Consider the following 14885-nt stretch of genomic DNA (forward strand, 5'->3'; position numbering starts at 1 on the left):
CAAACATTCATTTGGATAGACTGAATTCTACTACATGTAGCACTTAGAGTTTGCACTTTATAGACTATAAACAACCTTCTGAGTAAATCTTCAGCCTTACCAAGGACGCTTCCTTTAAAGACAATTAGAGATAGATTTTTGCATTATTTAGTTTGACTTCTATAGTACTTGAAAGACAAAATATTTTTCAAGTATTCGCCCTGCCTATGTATATCCTGTCTTACTCAGTGCAGACTACAAAATCCATAGACAGATGAAAAATCATTCAATATTTTCTGTTGCTTGTGCAAGATTGATTGTCTGACAAAAACCACATCACTTCCAAATTCTTTGCAATTGTAGACCCTTTTCTAACAAAGAAAGTGGGCTTATTTGGGAGTTTAAAGAGAGAGCCTAACATGTGAAATCTTCACAAATATCTTTCTCTGAAAAGAACTAACCCAAAGCTGTGAAAAATCTTTCCTAATGTTTACATTTTAAAAATGTGATTTGAAAGATAATTGCACTTATATAAATTATATAAAATTAATTTGGAAATTATAGAAAAATACTGAGAAAAGTGAGAAAAATCATAGCATAAAAACATAATTGCTGAGCAGAAAAACTCAATGGAATTATGCAAACAAAACTTTACAGAGGCAGTGAAGACCTACATGATAAATTATTGCATAACATAAACAAGAATGATAAGATGATAGAAACCATGAGTATGAGTATGAAAATTCTATGTACTTTGTATTCTCCAAAGAGAAAACTATTCTAAAAAAGTTATATACTCTCAAAAAGGCAACTACAAAATTTAAAAATTTTCTATTAAATTTTTATTAATTTAGTAAAATAAAATAATTTAATTTAATAATGTTTATTAATTTAATTTTATAATTTTAATTAAAAAGTTGTTTTGGAAAAATAGAAGTGATAAGTGAAATAATATAAAGCTAGATCTGTTGAGTCATTGCTTTAATATGTTTATTAGTCTTAATAATATTATAAAAATGAATTAATAATGATAATGTCCACCTCCTGCCATATGGAAAGTAATATCACCCCGCCTCCCCATCTGGAGATTATGAGCCACATGGCAGGGAGGTGTCCACCCCCACCATATGGGGAGTAATATCACCCCCTTCTCCCATATTACACAGTCTGTTTACTTTATTGGGAGTAATATCATCTCCCTCTTTGGAAATTACGAGCAATATCACAGGGGGTGTACAGCACCTGCAAAATTGGGAGTAATATCACCCTCTCCCCTTCTGGATATTAGAAAAAAAAAATCAATGGGGGGTGTACACCCCCTACAATATTGGGAGTAATATCATACTCTTTCCCCCTGGATATTAGGAACAGTATCACAGGGAAGGTGTATGCCTCCCGCCATATTGGGAGTAATATTATCCTCTCTTACTCTGGATATTAGGAACAATATTACAGTGGGGTGTACAGCCCCTGCGATATTGGGAGTAATATAATTTTCTCCCCCCGTCCTGGGTATTAGGAACAATATCGCAGTGGTGTTTACATTCCCTGTGATGTAGAGATATTGAGAGTAATATCGTCTTCTCTCTTCCTGGATATTAGGAATGATATCACAGCAGGGGAAGGGTGTACACCATCTGTAAATTTGAAAGTAATATAATCTTCTTCTTCCCTGGATATTAGAACGATGTCACAGAAGGAACGTACACTTTCTCTGATATTGGGAGTAATATTATCTTCTCCCCGCCCCCCGCTAGATATTAGGAACAATATCACGGGGGGGGGGGTGTACACCTCCAGTGATATTGAGAGTAATATCATTCTTTTCCCTGGATATTAGGAAAAACATGAGAGGGTGGATGTACACTCCCTGCAATATTGGGAGCAATATCATCCTCCATCCTCAAATATTAAAAACAATATCCCAGAGAACATGTACATTCCCTGTGATATTTGGAGTAATATTATCCTCTCCCCCAGCTAGATATTAGGAGCAATATCACACAGGGGTGTACACCCCCCTGCGATATTGGAAGTAATATAATTCTCTTTCCTCTTGGATATTAAAACCAGTATCACAGAGGGGGTTTACGCCCCCTTCGAAATTGGTAGTAATAATATACTCTCCCTCCCAGGATATTAGGAACAATATTACAGGGTGGGTGTACACCCACTGCAATTTTGGGAGTAATATTATCCGCTCCCTTAATGGATATTAAGAACAATATCACAGGCGTGGTGTTTTCCCCACCTGCGATATTGGGAGTAATATCATCCACCTACCCACCTGAATGTTAGGAATAAAATAAATCACAGGGAGGGTGTGTACACCCCCTTTGATATTGGGATTAATATCATCCTCTCCCCTCCTGGATATTATAAACGATATCACAACGGGGGGTGTACACTCCCACGATTTTGAAAGCAATATCATCTTCTCCTCCACTGATACTAAAAACATTGTCACACGGATGTGTATGCGTCCTGCGATTTTGAAAAGTAATTTCATCCTCTCCCCTCCTGGATATTAGGAAGAATATCAACGGTTGGCGGGCGGGGTGGCAGGTGGTGGTGGGGGCGTTGTACACCCTCTGCAATATTGGGAGTAATATCATCTTCTCCCCCCTGGATATTAAAAACAATATCACGGGGGGCGGCGGTGTACAACCCCTGCGATAGTGGGAGTAATATCATCCTCTCTCGCCCTGGATATTAGGAACAATATCACGGTGGGAAAGGTGTACACAACATGCGATATTGGGAGTAATATCCACTTCTGCTCTGGATTTAGAAACAGTATCACAGGGGAAGTGCACACCCCCTGCGATGTTGAGTAGTATCACTGCCGGGCGCGGTGGCTCACGCGTGTAATCCCAGCACTTTGGGAGGCCGAAGCGAGCGGATCACGAGGTCGGGAGATCGAGACCATCCTGGCTAACACGGTGGAACCCCCTCTCTACTAAAAAAAATACAAAAATTAGCCAGGCGCGGTGGCGGGCGCCTGTAGTCCCAGCTACGCGGGAGGCTGAGGCAGGAGAATGGCGTGAACCTGGGAGGTGGAGCTTGCAGTGAGCCGAGATCGCGCCACCGCACTCCAGCCTGGGCGACAGAGCGAGATTCTGTCTCAAAAAAAAAAAAAAAAAAAAAAAAAAAAAAAAGGGTTATATCACTCTCTCCTTCCTTCCCTGGATACTAGAAACAATATTACAGGGAGGTGTATACCAACTGCGATCTTAGGAGTAATATTATCCTCTACCCCCTGGATATTGGAACAATATCACAGAAAAGGTGTACAACACCTGTGATATTAGGAGTAATATAATCCTCTCCACTTCTGCATATTAGAAACACTACCACAGGTGGGGGTGTACATCCCCTACGTTATTGGAAGTAATATCATTTTCTTCCTTTCTGGATATTGAGAACAACATCACAGGAGGGCTGTAAACCCCCTGTGATATTGCGAGTAATATTATCCTCTTCGCCCGTTGAAATTAGGAACAATATCACAGGCAAGGTGTACACTCCTTGAGATATTGAAAGTAATATCATCCTTTGCGAACCTGGATATTAGGAATAATTATCATGGGGAGTTGTACACTCTCTGCGATACTGATTGTAATATCATTTTCTCCCTGCTATATATTAGGAACAATATCACAAAGGGGGTGTACAACTGCTGCAATATTGGGAGTAATGTCATCTTTTTTTCTTCTGGATATTAGGAACAATACTACAAGGGATGTGTACACCCCTGCAATATTGAAAGTAGTATCAACCTCTCCCTCCCTGGATATTAGGAAAAATATCACAGGAGGGGGGTACACCCCTTGCGATACTGGGAGTAATATTATCCTCTCCTCACCTGGATATTAATATCACAGGAGGGGTGTACACCCCCTAAGATATTGAGAGTAATATCCTCTCCCTCTCTGGATATGAGAAACCATATCACAGGGTGAATGTACATTCCCTGTGATATTGGGAGTAATATCTTTCTCTTTACCCCTGGATATTAGGAACAATATCACAGGGGGTTTTTACACCCCCTCTGATATTTATACTAATAGTATCCTCTTCTTTCCTGGATATTAAAAACAATATCACAAGGTGGGTGTACACCCCCGTGATATTGGGAGAAATATTATGCTCTCTTCCCCTGAATATTAGAAACAATATAACAGAAGGGGCGTAATCCCCTGTGACATTGGGAATAATATCATCCTCTGCGCCCCTGAATATTAGGAACAGTGGTTCATCCCCTGTAATATTGGGCATAATATCATCCTCTCTCTCTCTCTCTGAATATTGGGAACAATATCATAAGGGAGGTGTACATCCCCGGTGGTATTGGGTGTAATATTATCTTCTCTTATTTTGGATATTAGAAACAATATGACAGAAGGTGCGTACACCCCCTGCGATATTGGGAGTAATATCATCCTCACTCCACCTGGATATTAGAAACGTTGTCACCTGGGTGTTGTACACCCCCTGTGAAATTGGGCATAATATCGTTATTTTCAACCCTGGATATTACGAACAGTATCACAGAAGAGGCGTACACCCCCTGTGATATTGAGAGTAATATCATCCCTTCCCTTTTTGGATATTAGCAACAGTGTTAGAGTGGGTGTACCCCCTCCATAATATTTGGAGTAATATCATCCCCTCCCCCTTTGGATATTCGGGAAATAGAACGTGGGGCTGTACACCCCTAGCGATATTGGAAGTAATATCATCCTCTCACCCCATGAATATTAGGAACAATAACACAGTGGGAGTGTACACCCCCTGCAGTATTGGGACTAATGTCCTTTTCTCCCTCTTGTGATATTAGGAACAATATCACAGGAAAAGTGTACACCCCCTCTGATATTGGGAGTAGTATCATTTTGTTTCCTTCTGGATATTAGGATCAATATCACGGGGTGGATGTACACCCCCTGCGACATTGGAAATAATATTCTTCTCTTCTTCCCTGGATATTAGAAAATATATCACAGTGGTGGTGTACACCCCCTGCGATATTGGCAGTAATGTCATCCTCTCCCCCCCTGAATATTAAGAACAATATTACAGGATGCGTATACACTTTCTGCGATATTGGGAGTAACATCATTCTCTTTTCCCCATAATATTAGGAACAATATCACAAAGGGGGTGTACACTCCTTACAACATTGGGAGTGATATAATCTTCTCCCCCATTGAATATTAGGAACAATATCACAAAGGGGATATACACCTCCTGTGGTTTTGGGAATAACATTATCCTGTCTCCTTTGGATATTAGGAACAATATCACAGAGGGATGTACACCCTCTGTGACACTGGACATAATATCATCTTCTCTGCCTCTAAATATTAGAAACAATATCATGGAAGGGTGTACAACCCCTGCGATATTGGGAGAAATGTCATCCCCTCTATAACTGGATACTAGGAACAATATCACAGGGAAGGTGTACACCTGCTGTGATATTGGGAGTAATGTCATCCTTCCCCACCCTGGATATTAGGAACAATATCACAAGGGGAATGTACACCCGCTGTGATACTGGGAGTAATAACATCCTCTCTCTTCCTTGATATTAGGTACAATATCACAGGGGGATTGTACTCCCCCTGAGATACTGGGAGTAATATTTTCCTCTTCACCCATGGATATTGGGGGTGTACACTCCCTTGTTATATTGTTTGTAATATTTAGGGGGGAGTTGATATTACTCCCAATATCGTAAACACCCTGTGTGTATATTCTCTGTGATATAGTTTGTAATATCCAGGGTGGCAGAGGATGATATTTCTCCCAACATCACAAGGTGCGTACACCATCCTATGACATTGTTTATAACATCCAGGGGAGGAGAGGGTGCTATTTCTCCCAGAGTGTACACCTTCCTGTGATATTGTTCATAATAATCAGAGGGGGAGAGGATGGCATTACTTCCAATATTGCATGGGGTGTTTATAATTTTTCAGGGGGGAGCATAAAATTATTCCAAATATTGCAGAGGGTGTACATCCTCCTGTGATACTGTTTGTAATATCCACTAGGGAAGAAAATGATATTACTCTCAATGTCGCAAAGATTGTATACCCCTCCTGATATTGTTCATAATAACCAGGGGGAAAGAGAATAATATTACTCTTAATATTACTGCGTGTGCACACTCCTTTGTAATATTGTTTATGATATCCAGCAGTGGGAGTATGTTCTTACTCTTAATATCGCAGGGGGTGTACACTCCCTTGTGATATTGTTCGTAATATCAAGGCAGGGAGAGCATGATATTATCCCTAATATCGCAGGGGGTGTACACTTTTCTGTTACATTGTTTGTAGTAATCAAGTGGAAAGAAAATATTAACCTCAATATCACAGTGGGTGTACATCCTCCTATGATACTGTTCATAATAGCCAGGGAGGGAGAGGATGATATTACTTTCTATATCGCAGCAGGTGTAGAACCCCCTGTGATGTTATTTGTAATATCTAGGAGGGGAGAGGATGATATTACTTCCCATATCTCAAGGGGTTAACACCCTTCTGTGATATTATTCGTAATATCCAGGTGGGGAGAGGATGATATTACTACCGATATCACAGGAGGTACATAACACCTGTGATATTGTTCCTAATATTCATGCTGTCTCCCCCCGAATATCACAGGAGAGGTGTACACCCCCTGCGACATTGAAAATAATATCATCCTCTGCGCCCCTGAATATTAGGAACAATATCACAGGAAGGGTGTACAATCCCTGTGACATTGGGAGGAATATCATCCTCTCTTACCCTGAATATTAGAAGCAATATCACAGGGGGTGGTTCATCCCCTGTAATATTGGGCGCAATATCATCCTCTCTCTCCCTTTCTCTGAATATTGGAAGTAACATAATTATCTTTTTCCTAGGATATTAGGAACAATATAACCCAGGGGGTGTTCGCTCCCTGAAATATTTGGAGTGATATCATCTTCTCCCCTTCTGAATATTAGGAACAATATCACAGAAGGGATATACACCTCCTGCAATACTGGGAATAATATCCTGTCTCCTTTTGAATATTAGGAACTATATCACAGAAGGGATGTACACCCCAAGCGACACTGCAAGTAATATCATCCTCTCCGCCTCTGGATATTCGAAACAATATGAGGGTGTCCACGCCCTGTGATGTGGGGATAAATATCATCCTCTCCATAACTGGACATTAGGAACAACATCACAGGGAAGGTGTACACCTGCTACGATATTGCGAGTAATATCATCCTTCCCCACCCTGGATATTAGGAACAATATCACAAGGGGAATGTACACCCGCTGCTGTATTCGGAGTAATACCATCCTCTCCTTTCCTGGATATTAGGTACAATATCATGGGGGGGGGGGGGGGGCGGGGGGTTGTACGCCCTCTGCGATATTGGGAGTAATATTATTCTCTTCCCAGATGGATTTTGGGGGTGTGCACCCCCCTGTGATATTGTTTGTAATATTTAGGGGGGAGTTGATATTACTCGCAATATCGTAAACACCCTGTGTACAATGTGTGTACATTCTCGGTGATAACGTTCATAATATCCAGGGTGGCAGAGGATGATATTTCTCCCAGTATCACAGGGTGTGTACACCGTCCTATGATATTATTCATAATATCCAGGGGAGGAGAGGGTGGTATTACTCCCAGTATCGCAGAGTGTACAGCTTCCTGTGATATTGTTCGTAATATTCAGAGGGGGAGAGGACTATATTACTTCCAATATCGCATGGAGTGTAAACTCACCTGTAATATTGTTTCTAATTTTCAGGAGAAGGGGGGAGCATAAAAGTATTCCCAATATCGCAGAGGGTGTACATCCTTCTGTGATATTGTTTGTAATATCCACTGGGGGAGAAAATGATATTACTCTGAATGTCGCAAAGATTGTATACCCCTCGTGATATTGTTCATAATATCCAGAGGGAAAGAGGATGATATTACTTTTAACATTGCAGGGTGTGTACACCCCTTTGTAATACTGTTCATGATATCCAGGGGTGAGAGTATGTTCTTAATCTTAACATCGCAGGGGGTGTACAGCCCCTTAGGATATTGTTCATAACATCAAGACGGGGAAAGGATGATATTCCTAGTTTCGCAGGGAGTGGACACCCACCTGTGATATTTTTGCTGTTATCCAGGTGGGAAGAGCATGATATTACCCCCAGTATCTCAGGGGGTGCACACTTTTCTGTTATATTGTTCGTAGTAACCAGGTTGAAAGAAAATATTAACCTCATTATTGCAGGGGGTGTACACCCTCCTGTGATATCGCTCACAATATCCAGGGAGGGAGAGGATAATGTTACTTTCTATATCGCAGCAGCTGTAGAACTTCCTGTGATGTTATTTGTAATATTCAGGCGGGGAGAGGATGATATTACTTCCCATATTGCAAGGGGTTAACACTCTTCTGTGATATTGTTCATAATATTCAGGTGGGGAGAGGATGATATTACTGTCAATATTGCAGAGGGTGTACACCCTTCTGTGACATTGTTCATAACATTTGGGGGGTTGAGGATGACATTACTCCCTATATCGCAGGGGTGTACACCTTCCTGTGATATTGTTTGTAATATCCAGAGAGGGAGAGGATGATATTACTCCCAATATCGCAGGAGGTGTACACCTCTCTGTAATATTGTTTGTAATATCCAGGTGGGGAGAAAATGATATTACAGGAAGTATGGAACCCCCTGTGATATTATTGGTAACATCCAAAAGAAAAGCGGATTGTATGTCTTCCAATATAGCAAGGGGTATTGTTCTGTGATATTATTCTGTGATATTGTTCGTAAAATCCAGGGAATGAGAAGATAATATTACTCCCCATATTGCAGGGCATGTACACCCCCGTGTGATATTTTTTATAATATCCAGTGGGAAAGAGGATGATATTACTCCCCATATCGCAGGAGGTGTACACTTCCTTGTAATATTGTTCATAATATTTGGGTGGGGGGCGGATAATATTATACCCCGTATCGCAAAGGGTGTACACCCGCCTGTGGTTTGTTCATAATATCCAGGGAAGGAAAGGATGATATTACTCCCAATATCGGAAAACGTGTACACCCACCTGTGATATTCTCCAAAACATTCAATGGGGGAAAGGATAATATTGCTCCTCATATCGCAGAGGGTGTACACTTTTCCTGTGATAATGTTGGTAATATCCATGGGGGGAGAGGATAATATTACTCCCCATATCACAGATGTATACACTCCCCTGCGATGTTGTTTGTAATATTTAGGGATTGAGAGAATGACATTATTCCCCATATCACAAGGGTGCATGCCCCCCTGTGATATTGTTCATAGTATCCAGGGAGGGACAGGATGATATTATTTCTTATATCGCAGGAGGTGTACATTCGCCTGTGATATATTCGCAAACATTATACACCTTCCTGTAATATTGCTCATAATATCTATGGGGGGAGGGGATGATATTACTCCCCGTATCACAGGGAGTGTATACCCCCATGTGACATTGTAATATCCAAGAGGGAAGTGGATATTACTTTCCTGTGATATTGTTTGTAATATCCAAAAAGGGAGAGGGTGATGTTACTCCCAATATCACAGAGGGTATACACTTTTCTGTGATATTGTTCATAATATTCAGGGAAGGAAAGGATAATATTACTCCCAATATCTCGGGGAATGTACATCACCCGCCAAATGGTTTGTAATATCCAAAAAGAAGAACATGTACTCCCAATATCGCAGGGGGTGTACATCCCCATGTGATACATTGTTTCTAATATCCAGGAGAAAGAGGATAATATTACTCTCAATATCGCAGGGAGTGTAATATCTAGGGGGCAAGAGGATGACACTACTCCTCATATTGCAGTGGGTGTACACCCCCCTGTGATATTGTTCGTAATATTTCAGGGAGGGTGAAATAATATTTCTCCTTATATCTCAGAGGGTGTAGACCTTGTAGTATTATTATAGATATTATTCGTAATATCCAGGAGGGGAGAGGATGATATTACTCCGCATGTCGCAGAAGGTGTACACCCATCTGTGATATTATCGTAATATCCAGGGAGGGAGAAGATAATATTACTCCCCATATCGCAAAGGGTGTACACCCTCCTGTGATATTGTTCGTAATATCTGGGTTTGGGATAGGATGATATTACTTCATATATCACAGAAAGTGTACACCCCGCTGTGATACTGTTCATAATATCCAGGGCAGGGAAAGGATAATATTACTTTCCATATCGCAGGGAGTGTGCTCCCCCTTGTGATGTTGCTCATAATATCCAGGGGTGAAGAAAAAGATATTACTCCCCATATCGCAGGAGGTGTACACCCCCCTGTAATATTGTTTATGATATCCAGTCGGGGAGAAGATGATATTACTCCCCATTGCGCAGGAGGTATACACACATTTGTGACATTGTTCCTAATTTCCTGGGGGCGAGAGAATAATATTACTTCTCACATTGCAGGGTGTGTACATCCCCTGTGATATTGTTTGCAATATTAAGGGGAGGAGAGGATGACATTACTCCCTATATCGCAGGGGGTGGACACTTCCCAGTGATATTGTTCATAATATACCGGGAGGGAGAGGATGATATTAATCCCCATATCATTTGGGGTGTACACCTTCCTATGATATTGTTTGTAATATCTAGTGGGGGAGAGGATGATATTACTCTCCATATGGCATGGGGTGTACACCCCTTTGTGATATTGTTCATAATGTCCAGGGAAAGAGAGGATGATATTTCTCCCTGTATCGCAGGGGGTGTGCACCCCCTTGTGATATTGTTTGTAATATCCAGAAGGGGAAAGAATGATATTACTCTCCATGTCGCTGGGAGTGTACAATCCCTTGTGATATTGTTCCTAGTATCCATCGGGGGAGAGGATGATATTACCTCCCTGTGACGTTGTTCTTCATATTCAGAAGAGGAGAGGATGATATTACTCCCCATATCGCAGGGGGCGTACACTTTCCTGTGATATTGTTTGTAATATCCGAAAGGGGAGAGGATGATATTACTCCAAATATTTCAGGAGGTGGACACCCTCCTGTGATATTGTTCGCAATATACAGGGGAAGAAAGGATGATATCAATCCCAATGTCATAAACACCCTATGTGTACACCCCCCTGTAATATTGTTCGTAACATCCAGGAAGGGAGAGAGTGATATTAGTTTCAATATCGCAGGGGGTGTTCACAATCTTGTGATATTGTTGGCAATGTCGAGGGTGGAAGAGTATGATTCAACTTCCAATGTAGCAGGGGTTGTACACCTTCCTGTGATATTGTTCGTAATATCCTGGGGTGGGGAGAGTATAATATTATTCCCAATATTGCAGAATGTGTACACTGTCCTGTGATATTGTTCATAATATAAAGATGGGGAACGATATTACTCCCAATATCACAGGGGGGTGTACACACTCCCTGTGATATAGTTTTTAACATCCAGAAGGGAAAGGATAATAATACTACCAATATCACAGACGGTGTACATACCCGCCCCCCCGTGATATTCTTCCTAATATCCAGGGGAAGAAAGGATGATATAACTTTCAATATCGCAGGGGGTGTACACATCTATGTGATTTTTTTCATAATATCCAGGAAAAGAGCGGGTGATATTACTCCCAATATTGAATGGGATGTACACCCACCCTGTGGTATTCTTTCTCATACCCAGGGGGGACAAGATGATATTACTCCCAATATTGCAAGAAGTGTACATTCCCCTGTGATATTCTTCCTAATATCCAGGGGGTGAAAGGATGGTATTAGTTTCAATATCACAGGGGATATATACCTCTCCTGTGATACTGTTTTTAATATACAGGTTGGTAGAGGATATTACTTCCAATATGGCAGAAGGTGTACGCCACCCCCGTAATATAGTTCCTAATATTCAGAAAGTGAGAAGATGGCATTACTCCCAATATCGCAGAATGTGTAAACCCCCCTTTTAATATCGTTCACAATATCCAGGGGAGTAAGAGGATGATATTACTCTCAATATAGCAGGAGTGTACAAACCCCCTGTTATATTGTCCCTAATATTAAAGAGGGAAAGGAGATGATATTTCTCCAAATATCACAGGGGGTGTACACCTTTCCTGTGATATTGTTCCTAATATCCAGGTGGGAACAGGATAATATTACTCCCAGTATCGCAGGAGGTGTACGTAACACCTGTGATATTGTTCCTAATATTCATTTGGTAGAGGATGACATTACTCCCAATAGCGCTGAAGGTGTACACCCCCTTTGTGATATTGTTCCTAATACTTAGGGCTGAGAAGATGATACTACTACCAATATTGCAAAGGGTGTACACTCTTCTGTGATATTGTTCTTAATATCCAAAGGGGGGAGGATGATATTACTCCCAATATCGCAGGAAGCATACACGCTTCTTGTGGTGTTGTTTTGAATATGTAAGGTGAAAGACAATGTTATTACTGTCAATATCGCAGAGGGTGTACATCGGCCCTGTGATATAGTTCTTAATATCCCAGGAGGGAGAGGATGATATTACTCCCAATATTGAAAGGGGAGTACATTCCCCTGGGATATTGTTCCTAATATTTAAGAAGGGAGAGAATAATATTACTCTTAATGCCGCAGGGGGTGTACACCTTCCTTGTGATATTGTTGTTAATATCCAGGGAAGGAGAGGACAATCCTAATATTGCAGGTGGTGTACACTCCCCCGTGATACTGTTTTTAATATGGAGAGTGGGTAAAGATGATATTACTTCCAATATCGCAAGGGGTGTACACCCCCTCTGTGATATTTTTTCTAATATCTATGGAGGGAGATAATGATATTACTCTTAATATCGAAGGGCGTGTATAACCTCCTGGTGATATTGTTACTAATATCCAGGGAGGGAGACGACAATATTACTCCCAATATCGCAGGGGGCATACACACACCCTGTGATATTGTTTCTAATATCCAGAGAGAGAGGATGATATTACTTGCAATATTGCAGGGGGTGTACATTCTGCTGTGATATTTTTCCTCATATCCGGGAGGGCGGATTGGATAATATTACACCCAATATAGCAGAAAGTGTACAACTCCCTGCCATATTTTTCCTTATATCCAGGGGGAGACTATAATATTACTCCCTATATCGCAGGGGGTGTACACTTCCCTTGTGATGTTGTTAATATTATTCAAGGGGTGGGAAGACGATGATATCACATCCCCTCCCCATGATATTGTTTCCAATACCCAGGGGGAATTAGGATAACATTACTCTCGAAGTGTTCACCCCCTTTGTGATATTATTTTTAATATTCAGGTGGGGAGAGGATGATATTACTACCAATATGTCAGGGTAAGGGAACAACTCCTTGTGATATTGTTTCTAATATCCACAAGGGGAGAGGATGATATTACTCCAAATATTGCAGGGGGTGCACACCCCCCCTGTGATATTTTCCTAATACCCAGCGGAGGAGAGGATAATATTACATTCAAGAGCGCAAGGGGTGTACACGCACCCTGTGATATTGTCCTTAATATCCAGGGGGGTAGCGGATAATATTACTTTCAATATCGCAGAAATTGTACAGACCCCCTTGTGGTACTGTTTTTAATATCCAGAGGTTAGAGGATGATATTACTTCCAATATATCAGGGAAGGAGAGAATGATATTACACTTAATATCACAGGGGGTGTACACCACCTGTGTACAACCCCCTGTGACATTGTTTTTAATATCCAGGGAAGAGAGGATAATAGATGATATTAATTTCAATATCACAGTGGGTGTACATCCACGCTGTGACATTCTTTTTAATATCCAGAAGGTGAGTTGTTGATATTACTTTCAATGTCGCAGGAGGTGTACACATCTCTTTGATACTGTTTTTAATATCCAGGTTGGGAGAGGATGATATTTCTTCCAGTATCGCAGGAGGTTTACTTCCTTCCTCTGATACCGTTTCTAATAACCAGGTAGAAATAGGATGATAGTATTCCCAGTATTGCAGGGGTTGGACACCCCCCTGTAATGTTGTTTCTAATATCTAGGGGAGAGAGGATGATAATACTCTCAGTATTTCAGGAGGCATACATCCCCCATGTGATATTGCTCTTAATATGAGAGGGGGATGATATTACTTCCAATATCGCAGGGGGTGTACACCCCTTCTGTGATACTGTTCTTACTGCCCAGGAGGGGAGAAAATGATATTACTCTCAATATCGCAGGGTGTGTACACCCCTGTGATATTATTCATAATATCCAGGTTGGGGGAAGGTAATATTAAGCCCAGTATTGCAAGGGCTGTACACTTTCCCTGGGATATTGTTCTTAGTATTTAGGAGGGGAGAGAATGATATTATGCCCCATATTGCAGGAGTTGTAAACCCTTCTAAGATATTGTTTTTAATATCCAGGGGGTGAGAGGGTAATATTACTTTCAATAGTGGAGAGGGTGTACACTCCCCTGTGATATTACTCCTAATATTCAGGTGTGTACTCTCGTTGTAATATTGTTTTTAATATTCAGAGTGGTAGACTAAAATATTACTCCCAACAGCGCAGGGGGGTGTACACTCCCCCATGTGATGTTTTTCCCAATGTCCAGTGGGGCAGAGGATGACATTACTTTCAATATTGCAGGGGGTGTACAACTCCTGTGATATGGTTCCAAAAACCCAGGGAAGAAGATGATGGTGTTACTCCCAATATCACAGGGAGTGTACACCCCCCCTTTGATATTCTTTCTAATATCCACAGAAAAGAGGATGATCTTACTTCCTATATTGCAGGGGTTGTCCACCCTCCTTGTGATAGTGTTAATAATATTTAGAGGGAGGGACGATGATTTT

The 14885-nt window shown here is 41.1% G+C and overlaps 3 protein-coding genes across 18 annotated transcripts in view; 1 reads left to right on the forward strand and 2 right to left on the reverse strand.

Annotated features, from left to right (window-relative positions):
• DAD1 (defender against cell death 1) overlaps positions 1–14885 on the forward strand; it is a 330697-nt gene that overhangs the window by 182694 nt on the left and 133118 nt on the right. Inside the window, exon 1 of one of the 4 annotated variants that reach the window (XM_050796655.1) lies at positions 7800–7803. The exons of the other annotated variants lie outside the window; for them this stretch is intronic. The gene's annotated coding sequence lies outside the window, so the exon portion shown is untranslated. Of the gene's footprint in view, positions 1–7799; positions 7804–14885 lie in introns of those variants that run through there. 4 annotated transcript variants of the gene reach the window in all.
• Positions 1–14885, reverse strand: part of MRPL52 (mitochondrial ribosomal protein L52) — a 244816-nt gene that overhangs the window by 126275 nt on the left and 103656 nt on the right. For 3 of the 13 annotated variants that reach the window (XM_050796644.1, XM_050796630.1, XM_050796641.1), the window contains exon 1: positions 1097–1100. The exons of 8 other annotated variants lie outside the window; for them this stretch is intronic. The gene's annotated coding sequence lies outside the window, so the exon portion shown is untranslated. Of the gene's footprint in view, positions 1–1096; positions 1101–1995; positions 2000–14760; positions 14765–14885 lie in introns of those variants that run through there. 2 more of the 13 variants (XM_050796634.1, XM_050796647.1) reach the window with 2 other exon arrangements.
• OXA1L (OXA1L mitochondrial inner membrane protein) overlaps positions 1–14885 on the reverse strand; it is a 240727-nt gene that overhangs the window by 63173 nt on the left and 162669 nt on the right. The window lies entirely within an intron of this gene.

Source organism: Macaca thibetana, chromosome 7, assembly GCF_024542745.1.
Source record: "Macaca thibetana thibetana isolate TM-01 chromosome 7, ASM2454274v1, whole genome shotgun sequence".
Taxonomy (NCBI): Eukaryota; Metazoa; Chordata; class Mammalia; order Primates; family Cercopithecidae; genus Macaca; species Macaca thibetana.